General features: G+C 39.7%; 1 protein-coding gene and 1 pseudogene across 2 annotated transcripts in view; both read right to left on the bottom strand.

Moving 5' to 3' along the window:
* WDPCP (WD repeat containing planar cell polarity effector) overlaps positions 1-19,708 on the bottom strand; it is a 350,773-nt gene extending 331,065 nt beyond the window's left edge. Inside the window, exons 1-2 of one of the 2 annotated variants that reach the window (XM_024752967.1) lie at positions 19,585-19,708; positions 12,040-12,186 (exon numbers count right to left, since the gene is read on the bottom strand). The gene's annotated coding sequence lies outside the window, so the exon portion shown is untranslated. Of the gene's footprint in view, positions 1-12,039; positions 12,187-19,534 lie in introns of both variants that reach the window. The other variant, XM_024752968.1, reaches the window with a different exon arrangement.
* LOC112404823 (nucleoplasmin-2 pseudogene) lies at positions 13,001-19,678 on the bottom strand (annotated as a pseudogene).
* Positions 19,709-20,041: the final 333 nt, after the last annotated feature.

Genomic DNA, 20,041 nt, shown 5'->3' with positions numbered 1-20,041 from the left:
AAAGAGACTAGGCTGAAGAGAAAGGCATAGTGTTTGTAAGGGTTTGACAGGGTTGCTTTCATTTATAATTTAAAAAAATTTTTAGTCATTTTAATGCATTTTCCCTGTGCACAAGAGAAATAACTGACAGAGTCAAAGGATAGAGTTTCCTTTATACATAGTAGTTAAAAGTAATGCAAACATCACATGACACTTTCAGTGAAAGTTACATTTCCAATTTCAAATCAAAATACATATTAGGGTCTCTTTATGGGAGAAGATGAGAAAGAAGTCTCAGGTAAAAAGGCACTTACCTGGTATTACTATACTGATCCTTCAGGCTGCGCTAAGATTAAGGTCATTTACAGTCAATTTGCAAATGTTGACACAATGTCACACTGTAAGTTTTCTGTAGAATTAAATGTATACTTAGAGATATCAGAATAAACATTTCTACTATATTTTAACTGAACTTGCCTAGTCAACATTTTCACTGAGAAGTTTATCAAAGATGCTGTAAGACTCTACAAAACTGCAAGATATACCGAGCTCCAGAAATACACCTACTTACCTGGTCTTTATATAGTCACATATTTATTAAATGGCCTCACTATACAACTTTAATATTCTACTGTAGTTTTTTAGGGATTCAAAAATTAATCAGGCATGGCTTCTTCTCTCAAGGAATTTACAGGCTAGAGGGGGCAAGAGTTATAATTCAGTGTATTATTCATCTTAAGAAAATGCCACCAGATGGGAATGTAAATTGGTGCAGCTACTATGGAAAACAGTACGGAGGTTCCTCAAAAAAACAAAAACAAAGTTGCCATATGATCCAGCAATCCTGACTCCTGGGCATATATCCAGACAAAACTATAACTCAAAAAGATACATGTACCCCTATGTTCATAGCAGCACTATTCACAATAGCCAAGCCATGGAAACAACCTAAATGTCCATCAACAGATGAATGGATAAAGAAGATGTGGCATAAATATACAAAGGAATACTACGTGGCCATAAAAAAGAATGAAATAATGTCATTTGAGCAACATGATGGACCTAGAGATTACCATACTAAGTGAAGTAAGTCAGAAAGAGAAAGACAAATACCATATGATATCACTTATATGTGGAATCTAAAATATGACACAAATGAACCTATCTACGAAACAGACTCACAGACACAGAGAACAGACTTGTGGTTGCCAAGGGGGAGGTGGGGGAGAAATAGATTGGGAGTTTGGGATTCGCAGATGCAAACTATTATATATAGAATGGGTAAACAACAAGGTCCTATTGTATATCACAGGGAACTACATTCAGGATAAACCATAACAGTAAAGAATATGAAAAGGAATATATATATATGTATAACTGAAACACTTTGCTGTTCAGCATAAATTAACACAACATGGTAAATCAACTATACTTGAATAAAATAAATTTAAAAAAAAAGAAAGAAAATGACACCAGAGAGATTGAGATAAATTATGAGTTCAGGGAAAAGTGGGATTACTTACAGCCGGTTGAGGTCCAGATTCAACGGGACCCCCTTCCGCATATCTGAATCTATAATCGCTTGAATCAGGACAATTCACTCAGATCATTGTCCACTGCCCCCAAACTGAAGGGAAGGTCACTCACTCTACAGAGTCAACAATTGAGAGAATGCAGATTAGGCCAGGGAAGGGGCCGGGGGTAGGGATTTCACTGCCATCTCAAGGATTAGAAGGACATCTGAAAACCTTTCCAAAGAGCCTGTTATATAGTTTGATGGAAACAAATACAATTGATTTTGCTCTAATCTCATTAGGACCATATGCTAAACACGTGAAAAAAGAGAAAACGATCAGTCTGAATCAATTGTTCATAACTGAAGTCATCATCTTGTTTTTCAGTTTTCTAAATAAATAATTAAATTATATGAACAGGGTGGCAATTCCTACCCATAATAGTCCCAGCAGGTAAGAAGGGTCTACCTAATTCAAAGTTAATTGTATCTATTAGAGAAAGTTAAACGTGTTTTTTCAAGGTGCATATGTAGAGCATGAAGAGCTCCATGAAGAGGACTGGTTATAACATATAATACTTAATAAAATGTCCTTTCATATGTGTGGATGTATGCACCAGCCTAGGTGATATTTAACACAAGTATAGTCATCTTCTTGTGCCCCTTTCCCTCCAAATAAACTAGGAGCAACAAAACAGTCATCCCCAGCCACTGCAACTATTGTGGCATTCACCTTGCTTTCTATACCTGGGGAAAATATCACAGATTTTGACACCTGAATATCATTCTGCTTTATATTTTTAAAATTGTTTCATGTATGTATATATCTTCTTTCACTTAGGAAATTATAAGCTTCTTAAAGAGAGAGACACTTTTGTGGGTGTTTTCTGCCACATAGGGCAAGGCATACTGTAGGCGCTCAATACAAACTTTGAGATTCAACTTCCAAACCAGATAGCATTGTAAATTTACACTTTGAGGCACACTAAAATAATACATGGCAATAACAGTTGCAATATAAAAAGAGAACAATTTGAATATACAGTTATCATCAAAATATGGTAAATGTTTCCACATTTCAGAAATAGACTAGAAATACAAAGTGGTCACTCCATGTCCAAAGTGGGCAGAGCCACTCAGGATTGAGGGCAGGGACAGGGCAGGAATGAGGCTCTCCCAGCCATGAAGTTGCCACCATGGTTGCTGTCTGGGGTCACAGCTTGTAAGAAGCTGCTTATCTAAGAAGGCAATAGGAAACAGACAGAGTTTTGCAGCAAGGACCTGCCCAATCACCAGCTTATTCAGGGACTAGATTTGTGGTACCTTTACATCACCACAGCACAGGACACTGAGCTGCCACCACAGAACTGATAAAACATGTTGGCAAATGCATTTTAACCACTGACTATAAGAAGAAATCTATTTTTATGCTAAAAAAGGTGGAATTAAAATTCTCTATAATGATAAGGAAGACAGGGATAGGTGTTCATTGGGGAGTTAAAATGTGCTAAGGAGCATTTTTTTCTCAGAGAAGAGGACAGAGATATCAACAATTTCATACTTTAGGGAAAATAATAGTTAAGGATATTATAACTTAAAGAGTAAGAATACAATCTGTGTCAAAACTAGAAGAGGGAGTAAACAGAAAACTGAAAGTAATATGGCAAAAATAAGCTCAAATATATCAGTAATCACAATAAATGTGAATGGATAAAATTTACCTGTTAATTTATCAGATTGAGTTAAAAATCAAAGTATAAACTTTCTTAAAGATATACACTTCAAAACAAAACAACACAGAAAGGTTGAAAAACAGGAGATGGCAAGAAAAAAAATTGTACCGTATAAATACAAACTAAAAGAAGACTGGTTTATCAGTTACTATCAGACAAAATAATACTTAAACAAAACCCATTAATATATAAAAGGAACAATCTACCAAAGAGATACATCAACCACAAGTTTATGTACACTTGACAAGATAGCCTTGAAATTAATAAAGCAAAAACTGAATTATAAGAAGAATGGAAAATTCAGAGTCTCGACAGAAGCAGATATTGTGTTCAGGAGAGTTGCAGATATAGTGTTCAGGAGAGTTTACCTGAAGGAACTGAATGAATGGATTGTTTACACAGGTGCATACAGGGTTGAAAGGACAAGAGGGGATGGTGAGGCACCAAAGAACTAACAACAGTGGGAAGCCATTACTCCTCTAGGCCTGAAGGAACAAAGGGAGGGAACAGAATTACTAGAGCCCACAGAGAGATAGAGCTGTGAAGTAGGGGCTGCCCAGAATGAGTTCCTGCCCTGGAGGAAGGCAGACCTCTGTGGGGCAAGGAGGTGGGCCAAACCCACTGACCAAACCTAACTGGAAACCAAAGGGCAAGAGAGTAGGGCAGAGGGCTAAGAATAGATTTTTAAAAGGAATTTATCATTTGATACTAGCAGGTCTTTCTTTATGAGCATCTATAAATCATAGGGCAAATGGAGAATAATCAGCACAATAATCATAGTGAGAAATTTTAACATCACTTTATCAGAAACTGATAGACCGGGTGACCAAGAGTTAGACGTAGAAGACCTCACAATACAATTAGCAAGCTTGATTTGACAGGTGTGCATGTGTGTGGAGAGAGAGAGAGAGCCTGCTGCCAACAGAGAGTATACATTCTTCCTGAGCATATGGAATATTTATAAAAGTTTCCCTACTAGGTCACAGAGGATCAAATGCTAAAGAATTGATATTACATAGAACATAATGTAATTCAGTTGGAAATCAGCCTTAAAAGATAGACTTGTATGTGCTAATATGAACTTCAAGATATATTTCTAACTGAAAAGAATAAGATGTGAAGCATTATCTATTTTATACTAATATCTGCATAAAATAATCTACCTCTACTTACATATGCACAGAATACATCTGGACACCCAAGAAACCATTAATAGTGGTTGCCTGTGCGGTGGGAGAGTAATTTACCTTTTTTTTTTTTTTTTTGATTCTGAATCTTATTCTATCTTTATCATTACTTAAAAAAATACTAGTTAAAAAATGCTGAATGGAATTGAGATATGTTAACCTCAGTTTTTTTTTTTTTTTTTACTCCATTTTCAAGGCAGTTTCCCAAGGTAGTTTTGTAGCATGTAGGATTTTAAGCAAGATGAATAGCTACCATGGCTTATCCTAGGTTATGCCAAATTTCCACTTACCCTCCCTCATTTGTTTTTTCCTACATAGCAAACAATATTATAATTCAGTGTGTCTCTTTCCATTGACCTTAAGTTGAGGTGATTTCTGAAAAAATAAAAGCTGAGCTCCTGAACATAAACAACATTCCTGAGACCTCTGAATGTATATGCTGTATTGTTCTTTGAGAATTCCTGCTTGAGAAGGTAGTAATTTATAGAGCAGTCAAACAGAAACAATATGGAGGACATATAAAATAATCAGGACAAGAAAGTAAATATTAACACAGCCCATTGAAATGGATGTCAAGAATGGAACACCTAAATTACCTTATACATTTTTAAGCTGCATTCCCCCTAGTCAGAAACAGTTAACACTTCTCTGAGCATGCTGCCATACCTGACAGACAGTCACTAACCCAGAACCTGAAATGTCAATAGCAAAATAATTTCTCATCTGACATTTCAAGTGATAATAGGGACATCTGAACAGAAAGCCCCGAAGCAAACAGCTCTTTAATGGGCTTCTTTATCTGAGAGTCTGATCCCTGCTTTTATAATTCAAACACGGGGTTCAGATACATGAGTTGAGGAGAACTGGCATGACTGCGTAAATGGAGCTGCCACTCAATTCCATGATTTATTCATTTTCAAATTTATAACATGACAATGAATGTTCCCTATCTGCTCCCTTCAAAGGGGTGTCATGAGAGGAGGCATCCTGGCCATTAAAGTCGGCTCCACACTACCAGATGGGATCAGAGGTGGTGTGCTCGCAGGTATCTGATGGGCCTGGGCAGAGCTCCTCAGTGAGCTAACTTCAGCTTTGCTCTAACTCTCTCCTGGGGTCCAGGATTTGAGAGCTCACTGAGCTTCTGCTCAGGTCTCCGTGTGTACTCCATCAGGTCAGGGCCTTACGCTGAGCAACCCCTTCTTGATCGCGCTCTGGGTTTTGGAGTGCGGATGGAACTGGATGGAAGCCTCAATGTCCTGCTATTCTCTATTTGCTCCCTTTTGATCACACCCTCTGCCCCTTTCCTCCTAGCTCTCTGCCCTCTGGCTTCCCGTTGGGTTTGGCTAATGGGGACCCTGATAGGAGACACGTGGGAGAAATAGAGAGTTGAATGAGGTGGCGTCAACTGACTGTGTCCTTGAACTAAGGATCACTGTTCCTTTCAAAGTAGCTTCACACAACTTTCTCCTCGCAGGGTCTGGGAGCAACTCTCTCCTCTTGAAACTTTGATTCTAGGGGTGTTCACAACAGCTCAGCTGCTACTAGCCCCAGTTTACTGAACTATTTCTCATGGTCCCCCACTTTGCATCCTTATTTGGTAATCCTTTGTAAAACAAACATCCCCTCCTTGAATTATCTTCCTTCAAGTTTGCCACCCGTATCTGGTTGAGACCCAGAATGATATGCCCCTCTTCACTACTGATGAGGTGAATGGCCTCAGACAGATCAAGTAACTCCTCTTAGCCTCAGTTTCCTCATTCACAAACTATGAAGATATCCCTTCCTTAGAGAGTACACAGGGATGTATGGGACACTTTGTAAATGTGCTTCTACCCACATTTCTAAGGGGCTACTTACCAGTAGCCCCACATAGCAACTAACTGGCTTGACCTCCTGGGAATTAAGATGATTTCACCTTCCTGACAATGAGTATTGTCTGAGGCTGCTGCTACTATATTCTTGTGATTTCCAGATCTTTATATCTCACTATTTGACACCTCCACTGGAATGTCTCAGAGCTACCTTAAAATCCACTATGGTCCAAACAGAACTCATGTCCTTCCCTTCTAAACTTCCCATGTCCTCTAGTTCAGTAACACCACCATCTACCTAGTTTTTAAAGTCAGAAATTCTGAGAGTCATTCTTGACAACTTCCTGTCTCCCATAACCAACCAAGCAGCAACTCTTTACAATTCTGCCTCCTGTATTGTCTCTGGAATTTGTCTATTATGCCCCAAGCCGGATGCCAGGCCACCATGATCTCTTAGCTGGATCACTGTAATAGCCTTCTCCAGGGTTCCCTGCATCCCCTTTTGCATCTTCTAGTCCACAATCTACAGAACAGCCAGAATGTTCTTTTAAAAATGTAAGTCCTAAAAAAATAAATTTCACAATCAGTAACTCCCTCACTCTCCTGGCTCCAGCCATGATGGATTTGCAGTTTCTTGACATGCTTTTCCAATTTCTGGGCCTTCCCAGAAACCATTCCCTCCACTTAGAATGCTTCCTTTTCCCCACCCCTCCTACTTGGCTAATTCCTGCTCACCCTTCAGAATGGAAACTTCCTCACAGCCACCTTCCTCGACCTCCCTACCCTCTGGCCTGGTCAGGTTCTGCTATTATAAACTCTCTTAGAATCTTATTTCGTGGGTTTCCCTGGTGGCACAGTGGTTAAGAATCCGCCTGCCAATGCAGGGGGCACGGGTTCGAGCCCTGGTCCAGGAAGATCCCACATGCCACGGAGCAGCTAATCCTGTGCGTCACAACTACTGAGCCTGTGCTCTAGAGCCCGCGAGCCACAACTACTGAGCCCACATGCCACATCTATTGAAGCCCGCATGCCCAGAGCCCGTGCTCTGCAACAAGAGAAGCCACCGCAATGAGGAGCCCGTGCACCACAACGAAGAGTAGCCCCCACTCGTCGCAACTAGAGAAAGCCCGTGAGGGCAATGAAGACCCAACACAGCCAAAATTAAATAAATAAATAAATTTATTTAAAAAAAAAGAAACTTATTTCTTTGTAGTCCTTATCATAATGCTAATTGAAGAACTCTCCTAGAGCAGAAGCTCCACGCTGGAGTTCATCATTAGCTGCCCAGCCCTCACACAGTGCTTTGCACGGTAGTTGACATTCTAGAAATAGTTGATGAATTATGGATGAGTGAAGGCATATTAATACCAGTTTGGACTCTACCCAAGTATACCTTCCACCGCCCCCTTACTTGAACTACTGGTGAGCTGTACTGTTATATGAAAATATTTTTATTTTTCCTCTACTTTTTTTTATTATAAAAGTAATATGCTCACTAAGAAAACTTGGCAAAGTTCAAAAACATAAAAAAAGGAGAAAAAAATCCCCCATAACTTCAATGTCTAGCATAGTGTCCATTTTAAACCTCTAGTAAATTTGTGTGGCATTCTACCAGATTTGCTACCTGTGCTTTAATTTGAAATTCCTTTATCCTTAATTAACAACTCACACAACTAGCACATGGCTTATTATGTCCTGCCCAGTTTGAGAAAGTCCTATGAGAGATAAATTATAACCCCCCCAAATACACACTGCTGAGTAATAAAGGAAAAAAAGCTGAATGATGCATCTTCCATCCATAAGATGTTATGGAAAAACCTGAACAAACTTTTTGGCCAATCCAATAGTTTGATGTAGTTGTTTATTGCTATTCTGAAATTCTTGCCCATACATGTATTTACCTTTCACAATAGGGAAAAAAAATGGTCTAAAAGGGCCACATTTAATCTATGTTCTAATTTTCCATTAAATCAACAGATTTAAAAAATGATCTTATGCCTTTTGTTCTTCTCCTTCTTAACTACTAAAGGGCAAAAAATGCACTCTTTGAAAGAACCTCATCAATACTTTTACTGTAGGTCATATTTCTGGGGAATCTCTCTCTTTTCTCTTGCCTCTTCAGATTTTACTAATCATTGAGCCTGACTATATTTTCATATTAAAAAAATCATAATTCCTCTGTGACAGATTTAGCTTCAAAATATCATTAATCATATCTGGGTATCTGCAAAGATTTAGAAGGTAAGTATAGGGCATAGTGGGGCAAAATTTAAGAGTGGGTCAAACCTTTTAACAGCAGCATGAGGAAACTCAAAGGAAATATGGCAACAAACTGTAAAACTCTCCTAGTGAGCAACTTTTAAAAGTTCTAAAACTAACCATTAACACTAGCCTCCCTTGTTTAAAGAACTCAATGAGAGGTTTGTCACTGAATGGTTACCCAGAAAAGCCCACCTCAGTCAGACACATGTGGGCATGTGAACAGATCTTGAAAAATCTGTTTGTGCAGAGGGGCAATTCATTTTTGTTTCTAGGACTGGCTCTGAGCCTAGAAGAACTGCTTTCATACCCATTCACCTCTGGAATTTTTTATGATAACCTTGCAACATCTTTTTACTTGACAAGTAAATTGCTTCTACCTTGAAAGCAAGCGATTTAAAGAAGATGAAGTTAAAAGATCCCCCAGTACTGCAAATTCCAGAAGACAATAATGCAGACATGGTATTTTTTAGCAGTCCATCATAATGTAACACTATCTCCAGAAGAATATCTGAAGATAAAATGAATATATCTTGTAACATCTAACCATGTACAGGTATATGAGTAACATAATAAGGGAACAGAAAGAAAGAAAAAGAAAAAAAAAGGAAGTTAGAGGATTGTCTTATCCAAGCAGCAACTTTATAGCTTTGAGGGAGAAGGAACAGCTGCTCCTAACCTACCTCAATGTAAGAAACAACAACAAAAGTAGTCTTTCAGGGCTTCCCTGGTGGTGCAGTGGTTGAGAGTCCGCCTGCCGATGCAGGGGACACGGGTTCGTGCCCCGGTCCGGTAAGATCCCACATGCCGCAGAGCGGCTGGGCCCGTGAGCCATGGCCACTGAGCCTGCGCATCTGGAGCCTGTGCTCCACAACAGGAGAGGCCACAACAGTGAGAGGCCCGCGTACCGCAAAAAAAAAAAAAAGTCTTTCAGAAACCAGACCCACATCTAAAGCTGTATAGCTCCTATTCACAGGAGCTGTGCTTGGCCAAACACCACGGCCTGGACTAGGGCAAGATGATGAGTGAGAAGCCGGCTGGCCCTACATTTAAGGAGGTACGCACTCTCAGGATGGGTCAAGCGCAGGGTCAGATCTGAGAGCAAGGGCCTCCTTAAAAGTTGAGCCCCAGCACCTTACTCACCTCCCCCTGGTCTGGGCCCTGCCAAATGCTATATGATAACAATATTCATGTGATGCTTTTTCAAAGTAATGCTGTATACTTTATTTTATTTAAGACTTATGACAACCCCAGGAAGTATCAATAGATATACAATTACCCTCATTTTACAGATGAGGAAACTGAGGCTCAAGGTTAAGTGATTTACCCAGTTACTCCACCAGCAAGCAGGGTATCTAGACTTGAATGTGGCACTGGCATTCTTCCACTCAACACCCCTCTCATATGCCACTCAGAACAGCTTATCTCTGAATTCCAAGGGGATGCCTTCCAGCAGGTATCAAGGCAATTTTCAATATATGGTCTCAGGAACACAGACTGAAAATAATTTGGAAGTTACAATAAACTTACACTCCACCTAACTATTCATCCAATCTCTATTTATAACCAGCACCAAGAATTACATATTTCACCCAAAAAATCCTTAATCTATATTTTGTAAGAATATACATTGACATATTCTGTACAGCTTTTGAACAAAAGACAGTTATACTCCCAAAGAGTCCACTCCATATTATCCAAAATCATGATATTCCCTACAACATCAGGGTCAAAGTAAAAATCAATTATAGTGCCATATTTTACTAAATAAAATTTTTTTTTGAAAAAATGTATCCTAAATAAAACACTGACATGGAGATAATATGACTCAGTGTTTTCTAATTCAATGTTGTCATAAAAGGAAATAGGGACTTCCCCGGTGGCACAGTGGTTAAAAATCCACCTACCAATGCAGGGGACACGGGTTCGATCCCTGGTCCGGGAAGATCCCACATGCCAGAGAACAACTAAGCCCATGCGCCACAACTACTGAGCCTGTGCTCTAGAGCCCACGAGCCACAACTACTGAAGCCTGCGCGCCTAGAGCCCGTGCTCCTCAACAAGAGAAGCCACCACAGTGAAGAGTAGCCCCTGCTCGCTGCAACTAGAGAAGGCCTGCGTGCAGCAACGAAGACCCAACACAGCCAAACAAATAAATAAACAAGTTAAAAAAAAAAAGGAAATATATTCTGGTTATATATTAGTGGTTTTATTAAAATTATATTAATATATTTTTATTAAAACACTATTCTAAAATGCTTTTTTAACCTGTAAGCATTTCATAATATACCACACAAAACAATAAAAGATTTAAAAAATTCCTGGAGAGTAGAGTTGTTCTGTAAAAAGCAGTTCTTGAGTTAAAACAAGTGGGGGCAGGGGGAGAGGTTTGACTCAGTGCTTGCATTTTCCAGATGAATAAATAGGTCCAGCTAGAAGTGGTCTGTCAAGGTTACTCAGTTAGTGGCAGGGCCAGGACCTGCATCTCCTGATCCTCAATCCAGAGCTCTTTCCCTGAACCTTTCTGCCTCCTGATAACACATCAGGCAATTTCCCCTTCATGCTAAAAACAAATCAGAAATATTGCACAACTCAAATTTCTATTTCCTTATTTAACACGTGGAATAACTTTCATCTACAGTTCAAGGCTTTCCCTCCTCCTCCTCCCTAGATTAAAGGGATACAGCCATTATAACCAAATTCTGCACAATATTTAAGTTCTATATGCTGTTTTTGTGCAATGAAAAACACTTCCTACCAAAAAATAAAGATTACAAAGAGGAATTATAAGTTTTATCACACAGAGGTTGCTTTTCCTTTTCTTCCTGTGTCTGATACCTACTCCTGTGGTTTTTTCTTACAATGCTAATCAAATACAGTCCATGCTCAGTTTTCCACCTGGGTGCTTCCTTGACTGGCATTTGTTTATGCATAGTGGGGACGGAAGAAAGAGACAATGCCCCAGGCAGGGAGCAGATAAAAGCAATTGTCGCTCAGTGTTTGTAATAAGGAAGGTGGAGTAGCTTCTGATACTAGGAGAGAATTAGAAAGTAAATTAAGTTTGCACACAGACACCCATACACATGCACGTGTGCGCCCTCAAGGGACACTTATATGCATTATCAGATTCAATCTCCACAATGACCTTAGGAGGAAGCTTTTACCCAGTTTTCACATGAGGAAATTGACTTGCCCAAATGACAGACACAAGATCACACAGCTAGTATGTGACAGCACAAGGATCTGACCTGAGGCTGTCTGACTCCAAAAACCCACAGGAAGGAAAATTTTTCTCCCTTCTATTTCCAGAGATTGATTTTCTACCCCTCCCCAACAAAAATAAAAAGGAGTAGAAATGGTCAGATCTGTATCAGGAACAAGTAATCCCATAGGGACTGAAGTCCTCTAGGAGTAGTATCTTCTTAAAAAGTCTCCAAGAGATAGGTGACAGCATTCTTTAGGGAACTGATTCAAGAGCCAGAAAAGATACTGAGAAAAAGGAAGAGAAAGAATGGGCACGAATAGGGAGTGTCATTAAATGAGCAAAAATGACTTACTGTATTAATGATAGCTAATGAATAAATTGTGGCCAAATGCTGATGACCTCACTGCTGAGTCCCACAAAGCCTTTAGACGGTCGCCCAGACCCACCTTTCGCTGTTGTTTTCAGTGGCATGTGGGAGAAAGGTGAAAGAGCCAGGTCCCTGCAAGAGAAGTATTAGCAGCATTTTAAAAGATAAGAATAATAAAAAAAAATTTTTTAAAAAAGACAAGAATGAGACTGTTTACAAAGTGGTGGTTCTTTGTGTTACTAACCCAAGTAATGCAGTTTTTTTTTAATTGGGGTGAAATTCATATAACATAAATTAACCATTAACATTTTAAAAGGTGTACTATTCAGTTGCATTTAGCACATTTCACTGTATTGAGCAATCATCACTTCTAACTAGATCCAAGACATTTTCATCATCCAAAAGGCAACCCTGTACCCACAGTAATGCAGTTTTGCAGAAATACTGTTAGAAAACTGGCAAAAGAGAAGAAAGTAAGACAAAAGTTCCAGTGGTATGGCAAAAAGTGAGAAGTAGCTACCTGATGAACTTAAACCAAAAAAAACTTATTTAACAAATATTTTGCTGAAACATTATAATGTATAATGTACTGTGGGAAGCGTAAGCTGTGACAAAGCAAGAGAGAAGCATGGACATATATACACTGCCAAACGTAAGGTAGATAGCTAGTGGGAAGCAGCTGCATAGCACAGGGAGATCAGCTCGGTGCTTTGTGACCACCTAGAGGGGTGGGATAGGGAGGGTGGGAGGGAGGGAGATGCAAGAGGGAAGAGATATGGGAACATATGTATATATATAACTGATTCATTTTGTTGTAAAGCAGAAACTAACACACCATTGTAAAGCAATTATACTCCAATAAAGATGTTAAAAAAAAATTATAATGTATAATGTACTGTGCTAAGTGTTGGACACTTAAAAAAAAATTTCCTAGCAAAACTTTACTGTAGCGCTGAGGTCAGGGCTCTTCTCTCCAGGTGCTGCTGAAACTAGATAGCTGGGGGTGACGGCTCTTGTATTGCACCTTCCACAACACTTCCATCACCTTCAGACTCAAATGGAGGGGGACTGGGGGGCACCCTAAGTTTGCAGCACACTCCAAGGAAGGCCCACTTGCAGACCCTCTCTCAGTCACTGCAGCTAAGCCATTCCTGGTTCCTCATTTCTTGGATCCCAGCTTTTCAGGTTTGGCCCTTCTCACAGGGCTCTTGTCTTTAAGACTGGTTCTCACTGCTTCTCTTCTTTTTCCACCTTTTCTTCCTCAGTAATGTTCGTCTGTTTCTGGGGTACTAGCCTCTTGACTTGTTTGACAGGGGTCTCCTCCTCTAGGGATACATCTACATCATCATTATGTTCCTCCTCTTCCTCCTTTTCCTACTCCTCCACTTACTCCTCCTCTCAGGGCTCCTGTCTGAAGGACAGTCTGAAGCATCATAACATTCCTGGCCTGAGAAACACAGGTTCAGAGCCAGCCTGGAGCTGAAAAGTGACTGGAGGAGAAAGTTCCAATCCCATCATGATGACATGGGTAGGATGGTGGTGATGTGATGGGTTTTGTCTTCTTGTCCTCCTGGCTTGCTGAGGACAGAATCTCCACAAGGTTCATCTTCTCTTTGGCTTTTTTCCCCCAAGCAAATCATACTAGACAACAGCTTACAGTCCTGCTTCCCCTGCTTCTGGGGTACAAAGGTTCAAGTCTGCTTCTACTGGTTTAGCTCACAGCTCCAGAGCATGACTGTTATTGCCTTTTCAGCTGTGCTGCAGCATTAGGATGTGGAAGGTAGCAAAAATACAATCTAGCTTTTGTCTTCAAAAGAGTTTGCAGTCCATTGAAGGGTTCAGATGTATAATCAAATGGTACAAGGTAAGCAAAAGAAAAGGGACTAGAGAGAGAAGGGTTAAGACACCAAAGGAAGGTCAGAGGAAGACTACTTGTTTGGTTTAGATAAAGAAAAGTTTTGGGCATGGACCAATGATGATTTTCTCTTTGAGACTACGAAGAGCCAGAAAGTGCCAGTTAAACTGCTAAAATAGGTAAGGATGTTACACTGGCACATGAACCCAATCTCCACTCTCCAGGAAAAAATGAGGAAAGAAGGGAGCTAGTTAAAGCTTCATGTGACCATAGGTCTTTCTGGTGTTATGGTGTGTAGACCCTCTCACAAGAAAATGCCAGCCAAGTCCAAGAAACTTCAGGGGAAGATATGAAAAGGAGGTGTTTTTATGCAGTTATAGCTAAATGGCATCATTTGGCCAAAAAAAAAAAAAAAAAAGGAATGTGAGCATTTAAAACATATAAAGAATAAGCAATATAAACAGGCTTCCCTGGTGGCGCAGTGGTTGAGAGTCTGCCTGCCGATGCAGGGGACACGCGTTCATGACCCGGTCCGGGAAGATCCCACATGCTGCGGAGCGGCTGGGCCCGTGAACCATGGCCACTGAGCCTGCGTGTCCGGAGCCTGTGCTCCGCAACGGGAGAGGTCACAACAGTGAGAGGCCTGCGTACCGCAAAAAAAAAAAAAAAACAGGTATGGATGCCAATAATAATAAAACAATGGGACATAAAGAGGAATATGATAGCACTAAATCTGTAAAGTATAGAATGGGCATCGGGACTTCCCTGGCAGTCCAGTGGTTAAGACTCTGTACTTCCAGTGAAGGGAGTGAAGGTTCGATCCCTGCTTGGGGAACTAAAATCCCACACATTGCGTGGTGTGGCTGAAAAAAAAAAGAATGGGCATTCACTCTGAAAGGGAAGAAAATGCAATAATTAGAGATCAAGCTTCAAATTCCACCCTGCCCAAGATGAAACAGCAAATCCTGCTAAAGAAAGATTTGTAAATATAGAAGACAGATGTCTTTCCAGAAGTATGATGAAGGATTATCAATGGAATGTAAAGACTGAGGACCTAAAAAGTGTGATAGGAAATTATCAAAGAACTCTTAAAGGAGATGTATATTTATAAAAGAATAAACAATAAATCTGAGTATTAAAACAATCTTTGAAGCTATAGAAAATAAGAGAACAAATTAATAAATATGGTTTATATTAAATATAATATAAAACAAAAATATCTTACTAAATGTTTTAGCAAACAATGATTCTCCAATAAAAATGTTCAAGTTAAGGGGCAGCAACTACCATTGCATGGGTTACAACTAAATATCTTTGGAGTCAGTCAAGATTAAGGGGAAGGGGGCTTCCCTGGTGGCGCAGTGGTTGAGAATCTGCCTGTCAATGCAGCGTACGTGGGTTTGAGCCCTGGTCTGGGAGGACCCCACATGCCGCGGAGCAACTGGGCCCGTGAGCCACAATTACTGAGCCTGCGCGTCTGGAGCTTGTGCTCCACAACAAGAGCGGCCGCGATAGTGAGAGGCCCACTCACCGCGATGAAGAGTGGTCCCCACTTGCCACAACTGGAGAAAGCCCTCCCACAGAAACGAAGACCCAACACAGCCAAAAATAAATTAAAAAAAAAATTGGCATTGCCTTAAAAAAACAGATTAAGGGGAAGGAAGAGATGAATTACAGTTCCAAAGAAAAAACTTATGGGTCTTTCTCAGAGGAAGGAGAAAGATGAAGAACAAATCAGCATCTTAAAAATAAAGAGTGGGAAATCAGAAACAGGAAGAACTACAGATGTAGAAAGTCAGGAAAACTGTTGCTATATGGATAAAATATATTAGAAAGAGAAGAGTGAAGCAAATAAAGGGCCAGCAGACAAATCCACTGCATTTATAAGAAATGGAATTTTTCCATTTTCATGATGGATGAACAATTATAAATAGGTGTAAAACATATGCTTGGAAATAAAACATGAGAATCAAATGAGTTAATAAGGATGGAAGTGCTTGAAAAATTATAAGCCAACATACAAATAAAAGCTTTTATTTCAAGTATATGATGTGAGGCTCTTAAGATTAATTTTATTATTTTAAGATTTATTATTTACTTAATTTTTTTTGGCTGCATCGGGTCTTAGTTGTGGCATGCGGGATCTTCACTGAGGCAGTGGGATCTTTACGGGTATCTCTCTAGTTGTGGTGTGCGGGTTTTTTTTCTTCTCTCTCTCTAGTTGTGGAGCGCAGGCTCCAGGGCGCATGGGCTCTGTAGTTTGTGGCATGTGGGCTCTCTAACTGAGGAGCGCTAGCTCAGTAGTTGTGGCGCACAGGCTTAGTTGCCCCATGGCATGTGGGATCTTAGTTCCCTGACCAGGGATCAAACCCACATCCCCTGCATTGTAAGGTGGATTTTTTACTACTTGACCACCAGGGAAGTCCCAAGATTAATTTTAAGATAAAGAATTTGTCCAAAACTTGGCAAATATCACAGAAGGTATAGAAATGAATAAAGTCTTTTTTATATATACAAATATACATTTATATATTGTATATACTATATAAATATTATGTAATTAATATATAGCATTATACATATATAAATATATAACCACTTTAATATATATGTGTGTATATATATCTATATCTATCATGAGCCCTATGGTGAGTCATCTGTCTGTTTTCCATTGAATGGCTGTTCTTTGCCCCACCCCCGCAAAGAAAGAAAAAAAGGCCACAACTTTTTTCAGTGCCCCACATGTAGCAATGTCTCAAGTGAATTCTTCACCTCACCAGATTAAAATTTGTATGACGCATCTGCAGTTAGTGTTGATCTTTTTCATAGAGCTGCATCAGTTTTAACAAACATTTGAACATCACAGTACACAAACTCATGTGATCCTAAATCACTTTTGAAAGCTGACTACAGCACAATGCTTGAAGGAAGGGAACTAGATATTAATTACATGCTAAACCAGTGGTTTAAGTTACTGTACCTTTCTCATTTTTCTTTTTTTCCTGATTTTCCTCACTGAAACCAGAAATAGGCTGAAAAATTATAGGATAGATAGATAGCCATATAGATAATAGATAAATAGAGAAATTTCCCATGGTAACTCTGATTTTTTTTTAATTAATTAATTAATTTTTGGCTGCTTTGGGTCTTTGTTGCTGCGAGCAGCTTTCTCTAGTTGCGGCGAGTGGGGGCTACTCTTCGTTGCAGTGCACGGGCTTCTCATTGCAGTGGCTTCTCTTGTTGCGGAGCACGGGCTCTAGGCCCTCGGGCTTCAGTAGTTGTGGCTCACGGGCTCTAGAGCACAGGCTCAGTAGTTGTGGCACACGGGCTTAGTTGCTCTGTGGCATGTGGGATCTTCCCAGACCAGGGCTTAAACCTGTGTCCCCTACATGGGCAGGCAGATTCTTAACCACTGCGCCACCAGGGAAGCCCTGCTCTGATATTTTTTATTCATCGAACAAACATTTGTGGAGGAACTGCTACATGCCAGGTACTTCGAGGGCTACAAATATGGAACAGACATTGCTTCTGACTTCATAAAGCTGATTATCTAGTGAGGAAGATTGATATGAACATAAATATCTGTAATATATTTATAGAGTAGAAAGTGATAACTGCTATGAGAGAAATGCAGGTAAGTTGCCATGGGAGCTCAGAAAAAAGAGGTTGCCTACATTTAGGAGAGATCAAGAAAAGCTGGTAGCAGAACCTTGGCCTTAAATTTTAAGAATAGGTAGAATCTGGACAAGTGAAAACAGGAAGCAAGAATCAATGGGACAAAGGCAGAGAGCCAGAAAAATTCTGGGCATGGAAAGAAAGAGCAGGGAACTTGAAAGGCTAAGGTAAAAGGAGTAATGGGCCACAATGGTGGGATGCTGCACTGTGTCAGATGGTACAGGACTCTGTGTGCCATGAGGAGTTTGTATTTTACAATGCAGTAAACAGAAAGGTATTAAGGTTTTGAGCAGGAAAGCAATGCGAGAAGAGCTGAATTTGAGATTAAGCTGATAACCCAAGTATAAAATCATGTGTAAAAAGGGTTAGGGAGAAGAGGCCAGGTGAGAGTTGGAAGGAGAGGGCATGGAGGAAATAAACATTATAAAAACAGAATCAAATAAATGTTTCATATTCCTGTTACTAATTTGCATTCCAGGAAACTAAATTCTATTAAGTTAATATAGAAATAAGCCTTTGATTGATTGCTAACAACACGTAACTTGTGCCCAAATGTACACAGAAAATTACCCCAGCTCTCTCTCTAAAAAAAAAAAAAAAAATGTAATATCAATAGCTTCTTAAAGTCCTCTCAAGGTGAATTTTTCTCCTTCAAATACTGAATCCGTCATTAGGATTCTTCAGGGAGAGCTCTCATAATCCAGAGGTTAAGGAATGTGGAACCCTAGTCACAGAACTTTGGACTAATCACAGAACTCTGGGTCAATTTGTCCCACCTCAAACTTTACCAAGAGTGAAACTGAGCACCAAAGCGGGAACTGACCTGTCCAGGGAAACTTGGCTGGTTAGAACTCAAATCTCCTGATCACTGCCCCCACCCCCTAACTCACATTCCACTGTGGATACTCTGGGCTGGCTAGAAGTGAAGTATCAAAATAAAATAACTCAATTTGCTTGGGCTTAAAAAAATGGGTTTCAAACAAATAGCAATCATGAAAAAAAATATGGCTCTACCAGAAAATTAGAAATTTGCAAGATATATATGTATATATATATATGTATGTTATATATTTTTTTTTTTTTTTTTTTTTTTACATAAATCAATAGCAAGGTATTGCTATCTAGTTGGAATATTGACATACCACACACCTTGCTCATTAGGTGTCATCAAACACTGAGTTAAATGTAATGTAGCCACTACTTGACTCTTTCTGGAAAATTCTGGTTACTTTGAGGAATTCCGTAGGTCTTACAGAGATTTGTGGTCTCCAAACTCCAAACATTTTTTTTGTCTAGAATAACAAATATGTTTTTAATAGAATTCAATTTGGGATTTCAGGAAGTTACTGAAAATCTGCAGCCTATAGGCATTGCAGAAATGAAGGAAAAGGTCATCAATCTCTCAAAATTCTGGCAGGAAAGGAGTGGCTGTTTCCAAAGTTCTTTTTCCTTTGCAGTAAGCTGCTTGTTGGTGCCAAAAAACAGCTCATCAGCAATATTGTTTCAGTTTTTAGGGATGTTTTGAGAGAGAGAAAAAAAATTAGTAATGTGCGCTGTGATTTTTCAAACCTCATGTCCCAAAGCCTACAATAATCTCACCGCATTTTATTTTAAAAAAGGAAACCAAATGTTTGAGATTTGATCTTTAAGTCTACCTTGTTCACTGCAAGCACATACTTTAACCTTATCTTATCACAAAAAGCAACATGTAGTTTCTTTAAACGCTGCCAAGTCAAAAAAGAAAAAAAAAAGTCATAGATTCCATTGAGGACTCAGTGTTTTTCCATGTGTAACTTATGTTACACATAGTAAGAACCATAGCTACAAAATAGCATTTCTTTACCTCTGCTAGAGGGTTCATCCTCTACTGCCCCTAAATCAGGGTACCCAGGGATGTCGCATGTGCCCTCCAAGAATAGGCTGCGAAATGGTATTCAGAGTTCTCCTTGCCTGTTAAAAACAGCTGCTGCCAACTTCCAAGCTATGTCATCACTGCTCACCAAAGGCACTGCCACTGTATGCTAGGAGGTCTGCAAGGCTGAAGTCCAACTTCAAGGCATTGGAAGTGTTGAGAGTCCTGGCACCGACAGTCATACCACTGATAAGCTGCACTCCCTGTGTCCTAAGATTAGCAAAACAAAACAAAACAAACAGCTCCATTAGCTCTTACTAGATCTTATATTACAGCTGTGCTGGGGTCACAGGACTCAGGGACAGACTGTTCAATAGCTATTTGTTGAAAGAATGAATGAGTCCATCAGGCTGGGCTGCAAACAATCTGAGTGGCAGACACCATGATGTACTCAGATATATTCAACTCCATCTGTTGCCCTTAATGCAACCTCTGTAATTTGGTTCTTTCTTCTACTGGGTTAGTTCTTCTTTGGAAGCAACTTGAGTTGTCTTATAAATAGAATTCCAGAGGGCCCACCTCCACCAGACCCCAGGAATGCCCAG

Source organism: Neophocaena asiaeorientalis, unplaced genomic scaffold (genome assembly GCF_003031525.2).
Source record: "Neophocaena asiaeorientalis asiaeorientalis breed wild unplaced genomic scaffold, Neophocaena_asiaeorientalis_V1.1 scaffold100, whole genome shotgun sequence".
NCBI classification, from domain to species: Eukaryota; Metazoa; Chordata; class Mammalia; order Artiodactyla; family Phocoenidae; genus Neophocaena; species Neophocaena asiaeorientalis.
This window is presented reverse-complemented; position numbering and strand designations above follow the sequence as displayed.